Source organism: Zea mays, chromosome 8 (genome assembly GCF_902167145.1).
Source record: "Zea mays cultivar B73 chromosome 8, Zm-B73-REFERENCE-NAM-5.0, whole genome shotgun sequence".
Taxonomy (NCBI): Eukaryota; Viridiplantae; Streptophyta; class Magnoliopsida; order Poales; family Poaceae; genus Zea; species Zea mays.
In genome coordinates, this window is record NC_050103.1 from 99,655,982 (window position 1) to 99,669,389 (window position 13,408).

A 13,408-nucleotide genomic window follows, 5' to 3' on the forward strand; every position below is an offset into this window, starting at 1 on the left:
GTGAGGTGCTGACGGGCGGGGCCCAGTGGTCAGGGGGCGGGAGCGGCGCGCGGGTTGGGCCGCCTGGGCCGAAAGAGAGGGGGGAGAAGCGGGCGCGCGCGAGCTGGGCTAGGATTCGGCCCAGCCGAGGGAGGGGAGAGGGTTTTTCCTTTTCCTTTTCTTATTTCATTTCATTTCCTTTTTCTTTTCTACTTTTGTGTCTTTCTGTTTCTTTTTCTCTTATCAAAATTTCTCTAAATGAACTTGGTGATAAATATGGTCTATGTGAGGTGCTTCAAATCATTTTAAGTGCATGCATATGATTTGGGTGACCTAGGGGTACGGTTAAGGGAGAAGAATAAAATGAAGGAGGGGGGGATTAGGGGGGGTTAGGGTTTCAAACCTGGGATGGGATTTTGGGATGTTACAGCGTCCCTGAGGCTGCTTGTCCTTCTGGAAGATGGCCTCGACCGCCTGCTGGCCAGAGGCAAACTTGGTGGCGATGTCCATCAGCTCGCTCGCCCTGGTGGGAGTCTTGCGACCCAGCTTGCTCACCAGGTCGTGGCAAGTGGTGCCGGTGAGGAACGCGCCGATGACATCTGAGTCGGTGATGTTGGGCAGCTCGGTGCGCTGCTTCGAAAATCGCCGGATGTAGTCCCGCAGGGATTCTCCCGGCTGCTGGCGGTAGCTTCGGAGATCCCAGGAGTTCCCTGGGCGCACGTATGTGCCCTGGAAGTTTCCAGTGAAGGCTTTGACCAGGTCTTCCCAGTTGGAGATCTGCGCAAGAGGCAGATGCTCTAGCCAGGCTTGGGCGGCATCGGAGAGGAACAAGGGGAGGTTGCGGATGATGAGGTTGTCATCGTCCGTTCCACCCAGCTGGCAGGCCAACCGGTAGTCCGCGAGCCACAGTTCCGGCCTCGTCTCCCCCGAGTACTTGGTGATGGTAGTTGGGGTTCGGAACCGGGTCGGGAACGGCGCCCGTCGTATGGCCCGGCTGAAAGCTTGCGGACCGGGTGGTTCGAGCGAGGGACTTCGATCCTCCCCGCTCGTAGCGTCCCCCACGCCTGGGGTGGTAGCCTCGGCGCACCTTCTCATCGAGGTGGGATCGACGGTCCCAGCGATGGTGCTCGTTGCCGAGGCGATCCGGGGCTGCAGGCGCTGTGTCCCGCGTGCGCCCGGTGTGTACCGAGGCTTCCCGCATGAATCGAGAAGTCGCGGCACGATGCTCTAGGGGGTATCCCTGCCTTTAGGAGGCAGAGCTTTCGGCCCATCGGACCGCAGCATCCTCCAGGAGATTCTTGAGTTCTCCCTAGATACGCCGTCCCTCGGTGGTGGATGGTTCCGGCATCGCTCGGAGTAGTATTGTTGCTGCAGCCAGGTTCTGGCCGACCCCACTGGAAGCCGGGGGCAGCCTTGCCCTGGCATCGTCAGCGATGCGGTGTTGGACGTCCTGGGGCAGATGACACGCTTCTCCGGCTGGTGCTCGGCCTGCCCACTCCTACCCGATGTTCTGCCGGAGCTGCACAAGTTGTCCTGCTTCCTCGTCGAGCCTGGCCTACATCTCGCGGATTTGCTCGAGTTGTGCGTCCTGACCCCCCCGCAGGGACTAGGACCACAGCTAGCTCCCGAAGGATGTCAACGCGAGGCGCAGGCCTAGGGGGATCGCCGTCCTCCGGCATACCAAGGTGGTTGCCTTCGTCGAGACCCCCTAGATCGACGTGGAAACATTCGCGACTTGGGCCACAGTCCTCGTCGCCTAGGTTGTGGCTATCATCGGAGCAATCGGAGAGGCAGTAGTCGCATGCGGTCATGAAGTCCCGCATGGCACTGGGGTTCCCGAGCCCAGAGAAATCCCAACCATAGTCGGGCTCGTCATCTTCCTCGGAACCTGGGGGCCCGTAGGTCGAGACGGTCATCAATCGGTCCCAGGTTGACCACATATGATACCCCGGAAGGTTCGGATATGCCTTTATGAAAGCGCCCACCGAAGCGGGGTCGCTTGGTGGGTCGAAGCTGAATCTAAAAGGCAAAGGGTGGAAGACGGACGGTACCTCTTGATCGACGGATGGTGACGGAGTCACATCGGAGACGGACTGCACCGTTATCTCAGGTACGAGGCTAACGCCCAGTAGGTCTCACGCGAGCGTGCTGGCAGCATTCGTCCGCTTGGGGTTGGCGTGTCGCGGGGAAACGACGCTCGTCTTCGTCTCAGATGCGAGGTCGATGCCTGACGTGTCCCCCGCTGGGGCGCCGGCATCGTCGACTCGCTCGACAGCCGACGAGGTGCCGCCTCCTGCTTGGCCATGGTTGCCCCGTCTCCTCCTCCGTCGGCGGGGAAGGTGACGGGACAGACTCAGATGTTGTTCTTCCACCATGCAGGGAAGACGTCGTCGATTCCGCCGCCGGCGGGCGGGCTGACGGCCGCCATTGTCGTTGTCGCGCGGCGGAGGAAGGAGTACCATGTCGTAGCTGCTGTCGAGGGACATGAACTCAAGACTCCCGAAACGGAGCAGCGTCCCGGGCTGGAGAGGTTGCTGAAGACTACCCATCTGGAGCTTGACGGGAAGCTGTTCGTCAACACGCAGCAGGCCCCTACCTGGCGCGCCAACTGTCGGCGTTTCGACCTCGGGGGGTCCCTGGACTGACGAGTAAATTGTCGTTGTGTGTCCCAGCCCAGATGGGTCGGCGCGAGACGGAACACAAGGGGGAAAAGCAATAAGGGGAACCACGGCTCGTGTTGTCGTGCGCCCAGGGCGGATGTGCTTGTAGTAGGGGGTTACAAGCGTTCGCGAGGGAGAGAGAGAGAGCCTGTTCGTCAGCCCATCCTCCCGTGCGGCCACCTTCTCGTACGAGGGCCCTGGACCTTCCTTTTATAGACGTAAGGAGAGGGCCCAGGTGTACAATGGGGGGTGTAGCAGTGTGCTAACGTGTCCGGCAGAGAGGAGCCAGAGTCCTATGTACATGCCGACGTGGCTGTCGGAGAGGTGTTGGTGCCCTGTTCATGTGATGTCGTGGCCGTCGGAGGAGCGCTTAAACCCTATAGAAGCACAGCTATTAGGGCTGTCGGGACCTTGCTGACGTCTCCTTGCTTCCGTAGAGGGCTGAGAACCGCCGTCGTCATGGAGCACGCGGGGTGTCATCATTACTTGTTTTACCGGGGCGAGTCAGATGGGACGCCGGTCTTGTTTCCCGTAGCCTGAGCTAGCTAGGGGTAGGGTAAGGATGTACCCCCTGCGACATGGTCAGCCCGAGCCCAAGGTCGAGCGAGGCGGAGGCTCCTCCGAGGTCGAGGCTAAGTCCGAGCCCTGGGGTCGGGCGAGGCGGAGATCGTCGTCTCGGGTCGAGGCTGAGTCCGAGCCCTAGGGTCGGGCGAGGCGGAGACCGTCGTCTGGGGTCGAGGCTGAGTCCGAGCCCTGGGGTCGGGCGAGGCGGAGACCGTCGTCCGAGGTCGAGGTTGAGTCCGAGCCCTGGGGTCGGGCGAGGCGGAGACCGTCGTCCGGGGTCAAGGCTGAGTCCGAGCCCTGGGGTCGGGTGAGGCGGAGACCGTCGTCCGAGGTCGAGGTTGAGTCCGAGCTCTGGGGTCGGGCGAGGCGGAGACCGTTGTCCGGGGTTGAGGTTAAGTCCAAGCCCTGGGGTCGGTCGAGGCGGAGCTTCCTATGGCGCCTGAGGCTGGACTTGGCTGCTGTCAGCCTCACCCTGGCGGGTGGCATAGCAGTCGGAGTAGCGCAGGCGGCGCTATTTTCCTATCAGGTCAGTCAGTGGAGGGGCGAAGTGACTGCGGTCACTTCAGCCTTGTCGACTGAGGAGCGCGCGTCAGGATAAGGTGTAAGGCGATCCTTGCATTGAATGCTCCTGTGATGCGGTCGGTTGGTGTGGCGATCTGGCCAAGGTTGCTTCACTGCGAAGCCTGCCCGAGCTGGGCCTCGGGCGAGTCGAAGGTGCGCCCGTTACTTGAGGATGCCCTCGGGCGAGGCGTGAATCTGCCTTGGTCTACTGTTCCTGCCCGAGGCTGGGCTCGGGCGAGGCGAGATCGTGTCCCTTGAGTGGACGGAGCCTTTGACCTGAATTGCGCCCATCAGGCCTTTGCAGCTTTGTGCTGATGGTGGTTACCAGCCGAGTTTAGGAGTCTTGGGGGTACCCCTAATTATGGTCCCCGACAATATCTATGTTGATATTGGTATCTAGCACACACGATGGAGGAGATTGTGGAATAGTTTGCTGATGCCTTTGCTAGCTACAGGCCAAGGGAGGACATGTCGACATGCGATTGGCTAGATTCTCTACTTAGATTAAGCATCAAATCAGAGAAAAGAGTAAACCTCTACTTACATTAAGAGGGTTCTGCCTTCGCAATCCCTCTATTTCGCCTTTGCCTTGCTGTCCTCGTGTGTCTCCTTCCCCCATGGCAATGCCACCGCATCCACCTCGTGCGCACCATCAGGTTGCAGAATGTACAACTCAGTTCCAGCAGATTGTCTAAAATCTTAAACGACACAGGTTACACTCTCTAAAATCTCAAACATTGTGTTTTCACTTCAACAATGCAACCTGATACACTGAAAACTGAAACTAAACAGGTCACAGAAAAACAATATCCACAACTACACTTCTTTAGGCAGCGAGCATCATATAAAAACTATTGCACTTGATTAAACAGTGTAACCCCTGTCTGTATTTTAGGCAATGCTACTCAGTAAACAAGGGTTCCAAATGAAAAAAACAGGGGGTGGTAGTCATACCCAGGATCTTGCTCCACAAGCTCGCAGATTTTGATCTTCTTTTCCCAATCCATCTCCTTGAGCTTGCCACTCATCGCCGCCTTCACCATTTCTGCAGCCATCTTCTCCCCTAGGCCTTCTCACTGTCGATCACATCTAGGCCTCATATGTATAGCTCTCTGTGAACCTGTAAATTAATGCGGGTGTATGATCTACTACCATCTTCTAGGCAAGGTCAATCTGACAGCTACCAACTACTGTACTTCCCTGCGCTGCCTCGCTCCGTCCAACGGTCAGCCGGTGGTCGTCGCCGGGTTCAGGTAAGGGTCGGTCTAGCACCAGTTCTCCACCACGGCCTTCTTCCACCTCCTGTTGAACAGCAGCAGCTCGGTGTAGGACCGCTTCCTGGCCGCTAACTGGTCTGCCGTCCCCAATGCCGACATGGCAGCCGTCATCGTCGCCTTGCCACCGTCGCCGAGCGTAGGGATGCCCCGGTGGAGCACGTACGGGCTGTCGACGACCCCAACGTTGCGGCTCTGGTCGCCCTGCATGCAGTAGTCGAGCTTGTAGTCCATGCCCCAGGCGTAGATGAGGTCGTTCTGGATCATGTGCCACGCGCACCGCCACGCCGCGCGCGAGAACACGGGCACCATCATCTCCACCCACCCCGCGCACGGTGGGCCCGTGCTGTTGCCGTAGCACCGACCGTGCCCGCTCGTCTTGTAGTACCGCCGGTGGACGCCCCCGCTCCGTGCGGCGCGCGCCGTGAGCCGGTGGTGGATCTGCAACCACCGGTCGAGCGCCGGCTGCGAGATCTCCAGCCGCTCCTCCCTCACGACCCGCAGGTACCAGAGCGGGTCGACGACGAGATGGATGGGGTAGCGGAGGGGAGCGCGGGGATGGGATCAGCGGCGGCTGGGCGCCATTAGCGGCTGCGCGCTGGGAGTTGCGCGAGATCCACGCTTGGCATGCTGGCGGTCGCGAATGTGGCTCCCCATCGTGGGAGGCAGGGTGGGCTAGGTCACGGATGTGGCGGTCGCTGATGGCGCTCCCCATCGTGGGAGGTAGGGTGGGCGAGGTCGACGGCGAGATAGATGGGGTAGCGGATGGGAGTGCGGGGGCGGTGCGGGATGTAGGCGCGGGCGGGGGCGGGATGGAGGGAAGGCACAGCGTGGGCGGGGGCGGGATTGCAGGAGGGACGGCGTTGAGGGCAAGGAGAGGGTTTCGGGGGAGGAGATGGGAGGTCGGGGGCGACGGTTTCCAGACGAGAGGGTTTCGGGGCGCGATAGGAGCGAGATCGGTGTGCGCCTGTGCGGGATCGGGGAGCTAGACTGAAACGTAGGATCGGATGGCTGGGATTATAGAATTGTAGAACGGATGGTTGAGATCGTAGAATGGCAGAACGAGGAAAGGCAGGCTACCTTTAGAGCCTTAATAAGTAGTATCTAGAATTGACTATGTGACTATGTGAGTGCTCCTGTCTTACAACGACTTTATATAATATCACCATAACTTATATATAAAATATGCGTTATACTGTTATAAGAAAAGATTTCATACTTCATTTGTGATCCTAATCATACATAATTTTTGTTATTTTAATTTAGTTGTTTCGCCACTACATTGTAACCATCAGTACCATGCAAACTTCTATATATGCCACGATATTCATGGCCTCGTCGCTGGTGAGTACGTCCCATACCTTCCGGAAGAAGTTCCCTCGTACATCGTCAGTCATCAGGCACACACCACTGTACGCGCTTGCTTAAACAAATAGGCAAGTGTTTGTGCGTTTACAAAGAGAATTAAAGGCAGACAGGCATAAAAGCTACCCGACAGTGGCGAGGATGATGAACTGGTCATTGTTGTTGGTCCTCCTCTGTGTCACCTCCGGTGCCGAGATGATGCCACAGTCCTTAATACAGTAGTAGTCGAACACGCACGACATGGCGAGCCTTGATGACTCTTGGCTGGGCTACCAGACGAAGTGCACCCCAGGCTCATCAGCGAGGTAGTACACCTGGTCATTGCACCACCAAATGTGCTCCTCCTCTGCATAAATCATGTGCTAGGACACTCACACAACGTCAGCAACGGCCGTCGTCCGAGCGCACAAGAATTCATGGCCGGTCGATAGCGACTTACGTGTCAGGTTGGGCTTAAGGTGGACGATGAGCTGGACAACCGTGATGGCGCCGTCGTCGGATGAGGTGGCCAGAACAACCCGGGAGTCGCCGACATTGACGACGGCCATGAGACCCCCTGCTTGACGATGGACAACATGGTGCAGCCACTCTGGACAACGTCCAAGTGGTTGCTGCGCTGGAGCTTGTTGCCCACAGCGCACGCATGCGGCCACGTAGGACTCCTTCTAGAGGTCAAACTTGCAGTCGCCAAGCTTCTTCTCGCCGTCGATGAGCGACGCCAACGCGAGTGCCTCCTGATGTGGTGTTTGTTCAGGGTTTTCAAATAAGAGACATGGATTCATCTTAGCGCTGGTTTATGAAAATGACTCACAAGTTAGATACCTAGTGCTGCTTGGCCTATATAAGCAGGGCCTTGGCGTCATGGCTAGCAAGGGCTAATCACGAGCACGCTTAGGCAGCACCTCATGCCCGTCGGGAAGCTTGGCACGCTACAACGATGCAAAGCTGGTGCTCTCGATCTTCTCCTCCAAGAAGCCGTCTATGACGCGCGATAAACCTCGGATCGTAAACTCCTCATATTCAAGCAATGGGACCAGCGACGCCGGCATGGCCATGGCCTCCACATCACGGCACAGTCGCCACGACAACTCCCCAAGAGACAACGTCAGCGTCGTCTTGTTGTGTCAGAGGTAGACCGCCACTATAGTCGCCCACGCTGACCGCGACAACCAGGACCTTGACCTTCTTCTTCTCACCATCCTCGTTTCCGACTGCAAATCGCTCCCTGCTGTTGGCGATGAGGATCCTGGAATCGTCCCGCGACATCACGCAGGCCTAGTAGACCGTGAGCTCCTCGCCTCCGGTGCCATAGAGCGCACTGGAGCCGGAGTTCATGTCACAGGGCCGTAAGGACCACGAGCTCCTCGCCTTCAGTGCCATAGAGCACGCCGGAGCTGAATATGATGTCGCAGGGTCGCAGGAACTGCTCCTCTTACGCACACATGTGTTGTACATGATGCTTGCGGTGGACGCCGAAGAAGGAGATGATGTCGCAAAGCCGCTGGAGAAGGGACGATTCTCCCCCCGTTGTTGCTTGCGGTGGCACGCTAATCGAGGAAGGGAGGAGGGGAGGTTGTGGACGGTGAGGTCCTCTGGCTCTTACTCGCTCCACTCGACTGCTGCCCGCTCAACTGCTCCTTCTCAGTTGAGGCTCGACCAAGATAGTTCGCATGTGATGTCGTCGATGCCGCCCCGATGGAGGAAGGGAGGAGGGGAGGTTGTGGACTACGAGGTATTCCGACTCTCAATGAAGGAAGGAGGAAGGGGGAGGGGAGTTTGCGGATGGCTCTGGCGTTGGAAAAGTGCGAGTGAGGAACCGAGACGCGCATCGATTTATCTTCACCCTGTACGCTGAACCAAGAGAAGTGGAGATTGTGGTCGAGGGGAGGGAGCTTGCGGAGTAGAGTTGAGTGGTTGCGGGAAGAGGATCTGTGGAGATGGAGGTTGCCGCCGTGGAGAGGAAGGCTTGCGGTTTCCTATGGAAGTCGATGCTCTGCGCATTGTGCAAGAGTAGCAGGTGGGCTTGGGAAGAGATGTAGTAGATGTTTTTCCTGTTGTAGATATAGACACAAACACATATGTGGTATAGTGGTAGCTATTGCTCACATTGGCTTGAGGGGTCACGGGTTTGAATCCCCTTGTGACCATGTGTTTTTTATTTTAGCTAGGCATGGACTGTGCGGGGAATGGGAATGGGTGTGGGCATGTGTTTTTTTATTTTAGCTAGGCATGGACTGTGCGGGGAATGGGAATGGGTGTGGATTGTACGTGGAGGGGGGGGAATAGGAAAGGCAACTATGGAGGGGAGAATGGGAAATGGCAGACTACCCTTGCTGCCTTAGAGCAACTGCAACAGCTTATATATAAATTCTAGCTAAATATACAGAGGACTCTTTAAAATAGAAAACTTCATAAAGAGAGGGATATCCAACGGACTCTTTAAATAAGGGCTATTTAAATTCATACCCTTAGTTTTACCACCCGATGAAGGTGGTAAAACTAAGGGTATGAATTTAAATAGCCCTTTAAAGAATGAGTTGCTTCATCGTTTGCTCATTATTAATTATTATTATTATTGTTTGGTTTTTTGTAAAATAGGATGGAATGGTACATCATCATCTCGTTTTTCATAAGTCAATAATCAATACTGGTCGTTATCTCACCGAATTTGTGAAATCATCTCAACTTTTATTAAGTACTAGTTTCTCGGAGCAAAAGGTACATTAACTCCTGATTGTGATTGGTACCAGTGGAATGGAGGTGGTTTCCACCTTGCACCTACCGGCGTCTTCACACATAGTTCCTCCGGTTTCCAATTAGTTGTCATTTAGTACAATGGCACAACCTTCAAAATATAACTATAACTAATATTTTTTAATATAAATACACTTTTAATACAGTTATATTTTTATAAAAGTACTTTTTATAATAAATCGACACATATAAATATTATGTTTCAAAAGTAGATAATAAAATAGTTATTTGTAGTCAAAATTTTATAAGTTTGGCTCGAACATTGTCCAAAACGACAACTAATAGAACACCGGAGAGAGTACTATCATGTATGAGATCCATTCCAATATTTGATGTATGTTGTGCTAATGTCTTATAGATATTACATTGTAAAAGAAATGAGTCTTAAGATTTAGATTTTAGTGTTTGATGATCAATATGATCATTTAAGCTAGTACTATTTGTTAGTATTTTTGTGTACAATTTAAAGGGTGTACTAGTAGAGCAACGAAGTGATTGAGATGATCAACACGTCAAACAAGGTTGTTGGGAACTTGCCTGCCTGGGCAAGTTAATCCAACGGGGAAGTGGAAAGTGTGTTTGCAAGGCTTAGCACGGAATGTCAAAAGCTTCGTTAATCTCTCATGTATGGGCACTGTACGGGGGTATTTATAGGTACTCGACAGGTCGCCTGTCCCTATCAAAGACGTTTACACCCTCGAGTACCCGGTTTATCCCCGGAATATTCCCACGAGGGGAGGTTACAGATAGTCATTAAGGAAAACCTTATTACAGACACGACCCTTATCGCGCTTGTCCTCACGGGGCCCATCACCATGGGCCGAATCCCACATGGGCCTCTCCTGGCGGTGACGCCGTGGGAGGCCCGTAGACTTCGGCAAGGCCTTCGTCTTGCAACAAGAGAGCAAAGGGGACCGCATAGGTCTCCATCCAGCCGGTGCCTTCGGCTTGTTCTGACGTGTTCTGTGAATGTGGCCTTCGTCTGCACGATGAGAAGACGGAGTCATAGAGCGAAGGGTAGCATGTTCGCCTTCGCCCCAACATTTTCCCTCCGAGGGGCCAGTTCGACCAAGTCAGCTGGTGCCGAAGACCGCCGCTAGATGGTGAAGACGCTGCCCTCACTCGAATTGGTCCCGCGGGGGTTTTTGAAATGTGACCGTTGATGGACGTGTTACTGTTGGACCGCGTGTTTCCCGAGGCGTCGCGTAGTGCCTATAAGAAGCCGACCGCGGCCGGGCCTGTTTTGAGATTTTGTTTGTGCTATAGAAACCCTAGCTTTTGCAAACTGCTCGCCTACCCTCCTTGCTCTCCCGCTTCGGAAATCTAGCCCGCATCTAGCAGACCGCATGCCGCCGCCGCCGGTACGTAGTAATGTCTTCTTCTTCGTCTGCTGCAAGTGCGTCGTCGGCCGTCCCGTCGTCCGAGGATACGTTGAGCGATCTGGCGGTGATGGAGTTGCAATTGGGCCATACCATGGAGTTCGGTACTTCAAGGATTTCCTCGGTCTACGTGCTGGAGATGCAGCGGCTCGGATACTTTGGTGACGGCGTCAGGCGGGTTCTGGGTGTAGAGGAGATCACCGAGCCTAAGGGCGAATTGGTTGTCTTTGAGGCCTTTTTTGTCGTCGGCCTTTGTCTCCCAGTGCATCGCTTCGTGGCGAAGGTGTTGCGAAGGTTCGAAGTGCAGGCCCACCAGTTGACGCCGAATGCCGTGGTTGAGCTGGCGAATTATGTTTGGGCGGTTACTTCTTACGGTGGGCAGCCATCTGTGGAGGTCTCCACCAAGAATTATTGCCTGCATTGGCAAAAAAGGAAAATAGGAAATAAGATTGCACAATTTGGATTGTGCACCTTCACTCCGAGGACTGGAAAGACTTCGGCGGAAGTCGTGGAGATAGTCCCTTGTGCCAGGAACAAGTGGGGCAACTGGTGGGATTTTTGGTTTTATGTGTCTCCTAGTGATGTCGAAGACCTGCCTGGCCTCCCTCCGGCCATTCTATGCTCACACTGTTATGTGGCGTTCCCTCGATTCGAGGTGGCGGAGGACGACGAGGACGAAGGGGCCCTTCGGTACGCTGCCTGTTTGAGTAGTGGGTGCGATTTGGTTGAGGAATTTATCAGTTATGGAGTGTGGCCCTTGGCACACGGCTAGGTACTGGACGAAGTGTGCCCCTGCCGGATGCCGACCCTGGGCGACCGGTTGGTGCGAAGTCCTACCTTTGCTGTGGATTTGCGGGGTTGGAACCCGGCCGCATTTGTGCGCGAAGTGGAGGCAGAGGCCGCAAAGATTGTGGGAAGATATGTGCCAAGGACTGAAACCCTGTGGAGTTGGGATATCCGTGGTTCAAACGTTTGGTTGAACCGCGTGTTTGAGTTGAATCAGCTGCTGTATGCCGGCTATCTGGGGGACGACGATGCCGATGCTGCTGACCGCCAGGGAAAGGAGGTGGTGATGGTGGTTGACAAAGGCCCTTCGCGGGGAGCAGCGCCGGCTACGGCCGCCAAGAAGAGGAAATTAGGTACAACAGCTGAGGGGTTGAGGGCTTCCAAATGTTTTGCTGCGGATTTATTGGAGACCTCGTGGTTCCTAGGGAGACGATGTCTTCGCCCGAGCTCCGGGAATCTTCCGCACGAATGCTGAAGGTTACTGGCCTAGGAATGTTCCGATTCCCTGGGCGGCCGGCGAGGACATGTTTACATCTCGATTAGCTCGTGAGATGAAAATTTTCCCTTACGGGTGGAATGTTGCTGCTGTTGTATCGGCAGTGATGGAGAAGGATCGTCAAGACATGCCGCGAAAACGCCGGGCATTCGCGAGGGTCGGGGATCCGCGCCGCGAGGTCAAAATGGCGCGGACGAGCGTGAAGCCTGTCGCCCTGGCTCCAGCAAGCCTCCGCCTGGCGCGCCCAGCGCCAGTATGCCGCTCCCTGTCGTGCCCGCGCAGGAGCGAAGGCCTCCGTCGCCACAGCGTGCTGCTGAGACGGCGGTGGGTGGGGCCAAAGTCTCCATGGATATTTCCGTGGAGGACTACCTTGTGAGCGGGGTCACGATTTTCGATGCCCACACAGGGCGGGGACCTGTCGGTGAGTTTTTTTGAATGGGGTCGGGGTTTCTGACGTGACCATGGTGCAGGGTCGGAGTCTGGGCAACTGGCTGTTGTCCCGGCGCCGGCGGTGGCTAGGTCGGTGGCCGTGGCGACTGGGGCAAAGGGTTCTTCACAGGACCCATGGTCCAGGTTTTGCGCCAGCGGCGAAATTGCTTCGGCCGCCGCCGCTAAGGACGTGGCTACCTCAATTGCGCAGCAACTGAAGCATGTGAGTAATCTTTACCATCAGGAGTTTGCTTTTCTTTTATGACTTCGAATTTAACAGTCTTTTGTGCCAGGTGGCCGCCTTCGCCGAGCACATTGCGTCGGGGGCCTTGACATCAGGGTTTGCTGCTGAAAGGCGATGACTCGAGGGGAGGATTGAGCGCCTCCGGACGCAGCACACTGAGGCTGTACGAGACAAATTAGCCACAGAAAATAAGGGCCGCAATTTGATGGAGAAGCTATCATCGGTGGAGGCTGAAAAAGAGGAGCTCTGCTGCCGGCTGGCGGCGGAAAAGGAGGATGCGGATAGGGCTCGCGGAGGCCCAGGCCGTCCATGCCGAAGCCAACCTCACCATCCAACGTGCTACCGACATGGAGTCGGGGCACCAGAGTCTGCGTGGTTATCTGGACAAGGCGGAGGCCTCCACCAGCACAGGGGTCGACCGAGCACATGCATTGCTCGTGGACGCGTACCGGCAGCTTGGTACCACCCCCTTTGATGCGTCTGGCGTGGAGGTGGGCCCTCGCTTTCTCGGGTGGCTGCAGGAGGAGCTAGATTTGCTCCCATCTATCATGATGGGTCTCATGTCCTTTGCCTCGCTTATTACCTGTGAGGGGGCTGCGAATGCTTTGTCCCATGAGGGATGCAGGCACTTCGAAGTCTTTAACCAGGCCAATGAGGACTTCAACCGTGGAGTCTTCTAGGTCGAAGACGAGGTGTTAAAGCGTTCCACTGGGGTGCTTTATGACAGGATGTGGGGCCCTCACGGCCGCGACACTGTCCGAGAGTGGTCTGACCGGGCGATGGAGCAGGTGCGTGATCTTTTTTTTCTTTTTTTAATATGATATTATATTTTGTGCTATTTCTGTAGATGGCGAATGATGAAGAAGTTGACGACTTCAGCGGCCTGGAGAGCTTGGGGACCCGAGCAGAAGATGCGA

At 55.6% G+C, this 13,408-nt stretch overlaps 1 pseudogene; it reads right to left on the reverse strand.

Annotated features, from left to right (window-relative positions):
- Window positions 1–4,830: 4,830 nt before the first annotated feature.
- Window positions 4,831–6,951, reverse strand: LOC103637128 (uncharacterized; annotated as a pseudogene).
- Between the last annotated feature and the right edge of the window lie 6,457 nt (window positions 6,952–13,408).